Source organism: Bison bison, unplaced genomic scaffold (genome assembly GCF_000754665.1).
Source record: "Bison bison bison isolate TAMUID 2011002044 unplaced genomic scaffold, Bison_UMD1.0 scf7180017864358, whole genome shotgun sequence".
Classification (NCBI taxonomy): Eukaryota; Metazoa; Chordata; class Mammalia; order Artiodactyla; family Bovidae; genus Bison; species Bison bison.
In genome coordinates, this window is record NW_011494930.1 from 1284822 (window position 1) to 1295969 (window position 11148).

Here is an 11148-nt window from a genome sequence, read left to right on the forward strand (position 1 = left end):
GCATTAGTGGTTGGGGCATAGGCTTGGATACTGTGATATTGAATGGTTTGCCTTGGAAACAAACAGAGATCATTCTGTCGTTTTTGAGATTGCATCCAAGTACTGCCCTTCGGACTCTTTTGTTGGCCATAATGGCTACTCCATTTCTTCTAACGGATTCCTGCCCACAGTAGTAGATATAATGGTCATCTGAGTTAAATTCACCCATTCCAGTCCATTTTATTTCGCTGATTCCTAGATTGTTGACGTTCACTCTTGCCATCTCTTGTTTGACCACTTCCAATTTGCCTTGATTCATGGACCTGACATTCCAGATTCCTATGCAATATTGCTCTTTACAACATCGGACCATGCTTCTATCACCAGTTGCTTCCTTAACTGGGTATTCTTTTTGCTTTGGCTCCATCCCTTCCTTCTTTCTGGAGTTATTTCTCCACTGATCTCCAGTAGCATATTGGGCACTTACCAACCCGGGGAGTTCCCCTTTCAGTATCCTATCATTTTGCCTTTTCATACTGTTCATGGGCTTCTCAAGGCAAGAGTACTGAAGTGGTTTGCCATTCCCTTCTCCAGCGGACCACATTCTGTCAGACCTCTCCACCATGACCCATCCGTCTTGGGTGGCCCCACACGGCATGGCTTAGTTTCACTGAGTTAGACAAGGCTGTGGTCTGTGTGATCAGATTGGCTAGTGTTCTGTGATCATGGTTTCAGTGTGTCTGTCCTCTGATGCCCTCTCACAACACCTACCATCTTATTTGGGTTTCTCTTACCTTAGATGTGGCATATGTCTTCTCAGCTGCTCCAGCAAAGCACAGCCACTGCTCCTTACCTTGGACGAGGAGTATCTCCTCACCACCACCCCTCCTGACCTTGAACGTGGAGTTGCTCCTTTTGGCCCTCCTGTGCCCGTGCAGCTGGTACTCCTTGATCGTGGGGTTGCTCCTCCTGGCCGCCGCCCCTGGCCTCGGGCGTGACTAAAACCAAACAACCAACTTTAGGTCATACGTAAAAACCTTAACTAGAGAAAAAACTTAGTAAATATGTAACAATTCACATTGCCTCCACATGTAAACCTTTTGACTTAATTTTCTATCTATCTACCTATTTATCATGTGGAAGAAAACACTCAACTAGAGTGTGAATTAAAAATGTCTACTACAGATGTCTAATTTAAATAAAAATGAAATTTCTTCATTGACTGCGTGTACGTTTGTAAAATATTTTGTTTAACAATTTAAAACTGAATCACTTTACTGCATACCTGAAACTAAGAAAATATTGTTGGTCAACTATACTTCCATAAAAAGTAAAGTAAAAATAAATAAAAATGAAATTCATTCCAATGATAAAAATCAAATATTAAATACTCCTATATGTTTACCTATGTAGACTCAAGGAGATTTATTTTTTCTTCTTTTTAGTAAGAAGGATTTCCTTAAACAAAAATTCACATGTACTTAAACTAGAAAGCTCACATTTATTTTCAAACACTTCAAAAGCTCTGTGAATACTTGAAATTTTCTATTGATTTTAATTTATACAAAATTGAAGAATTTCCAAATAATGATTTTTTTTTTTTTTTTACTTAATGAGTTATATCAATTAAAATTTTGAGCAGTGTGCCTGCTCTGTGTTTAATTGTAGCTAACCTACCCCAGAGAGAAACCAGAGCTGTCAGATAACTTGCATTATTTTGTCAATTGAGAAAGATGGAAATGGTATATGAGGCTGAAGGGATCAGGAATAATCTGTCAATCTAGAAACCTCCAACTAATGAACAGTTATGAGCAGCTTTAGCCAGTTTTATCTTAGGTAGTAATCCAAACCCAGAATTGTAAAAGTCTGTCTTTTAAAATTTACAATTCCTTTCACACATTATCCTTAACAACATCACTTCATACTCTTATGCAGAATATAATAATATTTTCTAGAAAGTCATTCTGTGTATCTTTATAGATATAATTTATGTGATTGCTAAGGAATAAATGCTGACAAAGTTTATAAGAGGGTATTTTTATAATAGAATCCTAGTGCAACTGTTGAAATATTCAAATTTAGGACAAGTTCAAAATGCAACTACTGATGTTTCAAAGGAAAGTTTGATATATCAGTTTTTTCCCCCTTGTAAACATTTCTGTTAATTACTTGGAGTTTGAAAAAGCTTTACTTCATCCTGGCAGTTCCCTAGAGCTAATAATCTGTGGCTGGGCTTAGTGACTGTGGCAGAATGCCAATTACATTGCATGATGAGTGAAATATCTGTTGCAACTGTCAAAAAGCAACAAAAGTCACAGAAAACATTTAAAAGCCAGAGACTTAGTATTAGTTCTTACATTGAATATGTAAACAAGGCAATGTCTCAAACTTATCTGTAATGGTAAAAAATATATTGTTATATTAAAAAATATTTCATCATTTGATCTTCACTATTCTTTCATGATCAATGAACAAAGGAAAAGAGAACACACTAAAAAAGGAAGCTGCTGCTATTATTATTTATTTATAGCCTCAGTAACATGATAATAGCTTTTCTATGTTCCTGAAACTGCATAAACTAATATGCATATAACTAGCCATATATAATATACAAGGTACAAATAATTTACGTAAAAGGAGCACTTGGAAATAATCGTAAGCTTTTTAAAGTGGATTAGGGAAGGGATAGAGAAATTCCAGTGATATTTAAAGATGTTTAAAGCAATGCTATTTATAGCTCAAAATATCAAAAACCTCAGGTTTTCCCATTCTGTACTTGTTTGGAAAATTAATTGTGTGTTTTTGCTTCACTTTATTGTACATTTACTAATTTGATACAAAATCTATTTATACTCAAAGATCTACAGGGGTAGGATACCTTCTTATGCTTCTATTTTTGTGAGAAGAGAATGTAAATAATTCTGACAGGCTTTATTGTTTCTCAGAAGAAATTGCACATGGGCCCTTCATATGCTTTAGCCATTACTCTACTTCAAATATACATTAAACACACAAACATACATTATGCATGTGTCTGTATAAAATTTCTAACTTAAATCAACAATATAAAATCCCACTGAACTATTTATATCTGTAATTTTTCACAAAATAGGTCTCCATTTAACTATTGTTTTCTTTTACCTGTGTGAGCCATGTATTGTTTGGTTCTTCCAAAGAGGTAGATAAATCTTTAAGGAAATAAAATTAAAATTCTAGAAAAGAAAATTAAAGTGACTGTTGAAGAAATGCTTATACTGCTAAACACAAAGGCAAAAATACAAACAAACAACAAAAAACTATAGGAAAAGGGGACAGATTTCATTGAATAAAAAATAAAATAAAATAATGAAGATGTATGTATATAAATACAAAAAAAAAAGGGACAAAACATGAAAGTATCATGAGCATTTAGAGACAAAAAGTGGAAAGCAAATCAAAGATTTGATGAAGTGAGTTGTACATAAGAATTTAGAATGATTTCTAAATGCCACCTTAGACAATAAGTGTCTTTCCTCAAACTGATCTATTCTGTGCAGCTCTTCATTTTCTGACAACCAGCAACGCTGAAGACCAACGGCAACAACCACCACAGGAGAGATATTTTGTTGAAGTTTCATTAAGTTCTAAAAGTGTTAATGCATTAATTCATTTAAAAAATATTGTTTCCACATGTTCATGAAGTAAATGCTGTCATCATTACCATTTTATGTTTGGTCACATTCAAACCCAGAGATTTAAAAACTATAAAGATGATAAGCAGAACGAGTCCACCTTCTAGTGATATAAACTTTGCAATGATTACTACTCTCTTAGATTAACAGGTTTGCTAGTATGCACTGACATCTGTGTAATGTGACCTTAAGTAGCTCACAATCTCTGAAAGCACAATGATGCACATGATACAAATGCTAGGTTTTTTTTTTTAATAACCATTCAGAAATACCAAACCCTGAGAACATTGAGACAAAAATTGGAAATAAAGATAAAAATAAAAGATAAATGTAGTAACCAATTGGTTCAAATTTTCTTAAGTTTTTCTATTTTCTGTCAGGATCTATGTTACACTCCTTCAGTAAATATTGACTTTGTTATTACTGTAAGCCAGAGACTGGGAATAGAATAAAGTTCATATTCACTGTGTTCAAAGTGGACTGTGTATTCCCATCATTTCCTAAATTTTAGAGAATAAAGATGTTAAGTATTTAATAAGAGCTGGATATAAATCAGGCTAATTTTAGAAACAAATTTCCTAATGTAAGATTTTATTGCATAAAGCCAGGACCAAGGCTGGAGTCCACAATGCCAGTCGCAAAGCCCAGTACACTTATTTGATTGAAGGAGACCTCTGCTTGGTTTGGAAATTTTTAACAATCAATGCAAAGAGTAATTTTATTTTAATTTATACAAAATTTTAAAAGATTTTATTAGTTGTTCTTAATGAGCAAAACGATTTCTGATATTTAGATCTAAAAATGTTTTCTTCAATGGGTACTCATAAAGAGCACATTACAAAACATAGTATAAAATACAGTCAGTGATTTCCATGGAGTAAGGACAGGGGTGGTGTTATAAATAGCTTATTTATAAATCTTTCACTGTATTTAAAAGTAAAAGTACCTAGGCTTTGTAATCATTCTAACTTTAAAGAATTTTATACATTATTCTTTGCTTAATAACAACAATTATATCAACAAAATGAGCATTAATTCCTTTTATTCAACACCTGTGGCACATGCTATAACACAATTTTTTCATTTAAGTTTAATTTAATTTCATTTAATTTTCTCATTTAGTTCCCAGTACATTCAAAGTAATATGGGTACCAGTAATATATTCTCTAACAAAAGGGAAATTGACACTTTGAGAAGTTCAGGTAGATTGCATAAAGTCACAAAGAAAGAAAATGGTAAGTTGAGTTTCTCTTATTGGGTGGATGGATGGATAGGTAGATACAGAGATAATGAAGATGGAAAGAGATAGTCAGTCATAGACCTAAAGAGATATCACCTGGGGATATAGTTATCTGGGGGTCTTGATTAGGATAGAAGCTTCGAGTTCTTTCATTCACTCTCTTCCTAAGGCAACAGAAAATTTCAGGGCCGTAAGAGGTGTGTATTCCTATCTTTCTTCCATCTATACATGGCCACCCTACATTTTTTTACATTTTTTTTTTAATTTTAAACTTTTTATTTTGTATTGGGATATAGCCAATTAACAATGTTTTGATAGTTTCAGTGCCAGGGTCCAGCCCCGGCTGATCCAGGGTATTCAAAGGAGAGACGGCGTAGGCAACCTATTTATTTAAATATTTATCAAAGATATAAAGAGTAATAGAATGAAGATAGCTCAGTGAGGAAATTCAGTGTAGAAAAGCGGCTGAAATAAGGATAGCTCAGTAGGAAAATTCAGTGAAGAAAAGCTGCTGAATAAAATTCCAAAGCAGGGAATTAACGTCACCTATGTCCATTCTCCTGAAGGAGAGGAGACACTAAGGCCTCCCCGGTCAGATCTTAGAAGCCCAGGCAAAATTAGTAGGCTTGACGAGCTTCCCCGCCTCAGAGGGAAAATTTCAGCCAGAAGGTGAAAGAAAGCACGACATGGGAGACCAAATTTCGGTGAACAAAAAAGGGGCATACTTTATTTTCCAAAGTAGTTTTATACCTTAAGTTGTGCATAGAGGATGATGGGGGAAGGGGTGGAATCATGCAAGGACAGCAGTTCCTGGTCCTAATCGAAGCCAGGCTTTCAAATTTATCATATGCAAAAGTTCAGGTGATTTACATCATCTTCTGGCCAGGAGGCCTGTTAACACTTTAAGAAACTTATTTTCTCTAAAGGTGATTATTCTAAAGTCAGGCGCCAGCCTCCAAAAAAGCATTGGACAAAGCTGCATTGCTATAGGGCAAAAGTGAGGTGGGCTCAATCAAGAAAAGAATTAACTCAAGGGTCCAAGGTTACAAACATTGAGGCTACTACTTACATTTCTATACACCCATTATATCAATCAATACACTGCCAAGGACACAGTAGGTAAGGGGTATGGAGACTTAGCAGCAAACTTTGGCCCAATAAGTGAAAAACCCTTCACCAATACAATTTCTAATCAATCTTTTAACTACTCAAAGGAATCTGTGTTTAGACAGTTTAGAACATCTCCTGCCTCTCATAGTTGGGAGGCTCTGAACAATCACATGTGGCGGGAAAAACCTATTCAGGCAGGCTAGAGGATTTCCAAAGGAGTTTGCAGGTTGAAACACTGTCACACCCAGGAATTATTAACTGGAGCTGTAAGCTAACTCTTTTTTCAGAGAGAGGTAGTGGGGGACAGACCCCCGTAAAGTCAGAGGTGTAGGTGAAAGCACAAAGCAGAAAGTAGGCAGACTCTGGTTTTGGGGGTAGATGCTCGAGAATTTCCAGGGGGACTCCTGAGGCTCGATCCCGCCTTTGCGTATGCCGAGCCTCCTTCCTCATGACCTTTGCCATGGGCAGAGTTCTTCACGCTGGCTCCCAGCAGTGATAGAATTCCAGTTGAGCTATCCCAGATCCTGAAAGATGATGCTGTGGAAAGTGCTGCACTCAATATGCAATATGCACTCAATATGCAATATGCCGGCTCCCAGCATTTCAGGTGAACAACAAAGAGACTCAGCCAAACATATGCATGTATCCATTTTCCTCCAAACTCCCCTTCCATCCAGGCTGCCACATAACATTGTTTTTCTACATGATCTCTTAAAGTATAATAGCTAAAGTTCTTACAGAACAGCTCAAGCTCTCAAAAATTACTTAAAGGGAAGTGTTTTGGCTTTTGTAAAGTATAAACCTAAAACTGTTAAAAGTGTTATTTTTTACATTATACTGGATGCAACAAACACACAGCCCTCCAGATTCAATGTAGAAGAGTCTACACAGAAGTTTGATAACTGGGAGATATAGTTCACTGTGGGTCGTCTTTAAGAATAGCTACCAAAAGAAAACTGTCCAGATAAAAAAAGGAAGAGAGAAATAGAATCTTTCTAAGAGTAGCAATGATGGATTCCCAGGGAGATAAGAAATGATAGAATGAAGAAGTACATTTATTGGGAGTCATTATTTGATGTTAGCCACATTGATGTTTTCATAATATTTTACTTCTTAAATTACTTTTACATAATAAAGGACAGAAATGGCATGGACCTAACAGAAGCAGAAGATATTAAGAAGAGGTGGCAAGAATATATAGAACTATACAAAAAAAGATCTTAATGACCCAGATAACCATGATGCTGTAATCACTCATGTAGAACCAGATATCTTGGAATGCAAAGTCAAGTGGGACTTAAGAAGTATCAAGGTGAACAACAAGAGTGAAGGTAATAGAATACAAGCTGAGCTATTTCAAACCCTAAAAGGTGATGCTGTCAAAGCGCTGCACTCAATATGCCAGCAAATTGGAAAACTCAGCAGTGGCCACAGGACTGGAAAAGGTCAGTTTTCATTCCAATCCCAAAGTACAGCAATGTGAAAGAACATTCAAGTTCCCACACAATTGCACTCATTTCACGTGATAGCAAAATTATGCTCAAAATTCTCCAAGCTAGCCTTCAACAGTACATGAACCAAGAATTTCCAGATGTTCAAGCTGGATTTAGAAAAGACAGAGGAACCAGATATCAAATTGCTAATATCCATTGGATCATAGAAAAAGCAAGAGAATTCCAGAAAAGCATCTGTTTCATTGACTACGCTAAAGCCTTTTAGTGTGTGAATCAGAGCAAACAGTGGAAAATTCTTAAAAAGATGGGAATACCAGACCATCTCACTGCCTCCTGAGAAACCTGAATGCAGGTCAATAAGCAACAGTTAGAACCAGACATGGAACATCAGACTAGTTCAAAATTCAAAAAAGAGTATATCAAGGCTATATATTGTCACCCTGCTTATTTAATTTATAAGCAGAGTACATCAGGTGAAATACCAGGGTGAATGATACACAAGCTGGAAACAAGAATGCTTGGAGAAATATCAATAACCTCAGATATGCAGATGACACCACCCTTACGGTAGAAAGCAAAGAACTAAAGAGTCTCTTGATGAAAGTAAAAGAGGAGAGTAAAAAGCTGTAAAAGCTGGCTTAAAATTAAATATTCAAAAAGCCAAGACGATGGCATCCAGTCCCTTCACTTCATGGCAAACAGATGGGGAAACAATGGAAACAGTAACAAACTTTCTTTTCTTGTATCCCAAAATCACTGGAGATGGTGAGTGTGGCCATAAAATTAAAAGACACTTGCTCCTTGGAAGAAAAGCTCTCACAGTCCTCGACAGCATATTAAAAAGCAGAGACACTACTTTACCAACAAAGGTCCATCTAGTCAAAGCTATGGTTTTTTGCAGTGCCATGTATGGATGTGAGAGTTAGACCATAAAGAAGGTTGAGCACTGAAGAAGTGATGCTTTTGAACTGTGGTGTTGGATAAGATGTTTGAGAGTCCTTTGGACTGGAAGGGGATCCAATTAGTTAATCCTAAAGGAAATCAATACTGAATATTCACTGGAAGGACTGATTTTGAAGCTGAAGGTCCAATACTTTGACCACCTGATGCCAAAAGCTGACTCATTTGAGAAGACCCTGATGCTGACAAAGATTGAAGGCCAGAGGAGAAGAGGTGAGGAGGATGAGATGGTTGGATGGCATCACTGACTCAATGGACATGAGTTTGAGCAAGTTTCAGCAGATGTGCTGCAGTCCATGGGGTCACAAAGAGTTGGACACAACTGGGGGATTGAACAACAACAAATAATGTCTTCTAAATTATATTTTGATTTCTTGACTCATCAGTGAGATTGAAATGTATTATTAAATTTCAAAGTGAGTGAAATTTGATAGATTTATTTATTTTCATTGTATTAGTATTAATAGTAATGATAATGATAATAGTGATAATGATACACAGTAGTATTTGCAGTAATAGTAGTGATGGAGGTAGTGGTAGTAACAGAAATATTCTAGCTCAGTTGCATGATAAACCAGAATACATTATCTCTATGATGTCTCTATTTGTAAGATTTTTAAGACTTGATCTATGGCCACACACAAATTCAATTTTGGTAATTGTCCCATGTATTCCTGCAAAACATATATCTCTATCATTGTTGAATACAATGTTACAGTCAATTAGGTCAGATACCAAACTGAAGTAGTGATGGAGGTAGTGGTAGTAACAGAAATATTCTAGCTCAGTTGCATGATAAACCAGAATACATTATCTCTATGATGTCTCTATTTGTAAGATTTTTAAGACTTGATCTATGGCCACACACAAATTCAATTTTGGTAATTGTCCCATGTATTCCTGCAAAACATATATCTCTATCATTGTTGAATACAATGTTACACAGTCAATTAGGTCAGATACCAAACTGAAGTTGCACAAACTTTCTATTTTTTTGCTGGCAATTTTCTTTTACATTTTCTTATCAATTACTGAGAGATATATTAAAGTTACCCATTGCTATAGATTTTTTTTTAATTTTATTTTTTAACTTTACAATATTGTATTGGTTTTGCCATATATCAACATGAACCCGTCACAGGTATACAAGTATTCCCCATTCTGAACCCTCCTCCCTCCTCCCTCCCCGTACCATCCCTCTGGGTCGTCCCAGTGCACCAGCCCCAAGCATCCAGTATTGTGCATCGAACCTGGACTGGCGACTCGTTTAATATATAATATTATACATATGTCAATGCTATTCTCCCAAATCATCCCACCCTCTTCCTTTGCCACAGAATCCAAAAGACTGTTTTATACATCAATGTCTCTTTTGCTGTCTCGTATACAGGGTTATTGTTACCATCTTTCTAAATTCCATATATATGCGTTAGTATACTGTATTGGTGTTTTTCTTTCTGGCTTACTTCACTCTGTATAAGAGGCTCCAGTTTCATCCACCTCATTAGAACTGATTCAAATGTATTCCTTTTAATGGCTGAGTAATACTCCATTGTGTATATGTATCACTGCTTTCTTATCCATTTATCTGCTGATGGACATCTAGGTTGCTTCCATGTCCTGGCTATTATAAACAGTGCTACAATGAACATTGGGGTACACGTGTCTTTTTCAATTCTGGTTTCCTCAGTGTGTATGCCCAGCAGTGGGATTGCTGACTCATATGGCAGTTCTATTTCCAGTTTTTTAGGAAATCTCCACACTGTTCTCCATAGTGGCTGTACTAGTTTGCATTCCCGCCAACAGTGTAAGAGGGTTCCCTTTCTTCACATCCTCTCCAACATTTATTGCTTGTAGACTTTCGGATCGCAGCCATTCTGACTGGCGTGAAATGGTACCTCATAGTGGTTTTGATTTGCATTTCTCTGATAATGAGTGATGTTGAGCATCTTTTCATGTGTTTGTTAGCCATCTGTATGTCTTCTTTGGAGAAACGTCTATTTAGTTCTTTGGCCCATTTTTTGATTGGGTCACTTACTTTTCTGGAATTGAGCTGTAGGAGTTGCTTGTATATTTTTGAGATTAGCTATTTGTCAGTTGCTTCATTTGCTATTATTTTCTCCCATTCTGAAGGCTGTCTTTTCACCTTGCTTATAGTTTCCTTTGTTGTGCAGAAGTTTTAAGTTTAAATAGGTCCCATTTGTTTATTTTTGCTTTTATTTCCAATATTCTGGGAGGTGGGTCTTGGAGGATCCTGGTGTGATGTATGTCAGAGAGTGTTTTGCCTATGTTCCCCTCTAGGAGTTTTGTAGTTTCTGGTCTTATGTTTAGATCTTTAATCCATTTTGAGTTTATTTTTGTGTATGGTGTTAGAAAGTGTTCTAGTTTCAGTCTTTTACAAGTGGTTGACCAATTTTCCCAGCACCACTTGTTAAAGAGATTGTCTTTTATCCATTGTATATTCGTGCTTCCTTTGTCAAAGATGAGGTGTCCATAGGTGCGTGGATTTATCTCTGGGCTTTCTGTTTTGTTCCATTGATCGATATTTCTGTCTTTGTGCCAGTACCATACTGACTTGATGACTGTGGCTTTGTAGTAGAGCCTGAAGTCAGGCAGGTTGATTCCTCCAAAACCTGACAAAGATGCCACAAAAGAAGAAAACTACAGGCCAATATCACTGATGAACATAGACGCAAAAAATCCTTAACAAAATTCTAGCAATCAGAATCCAACA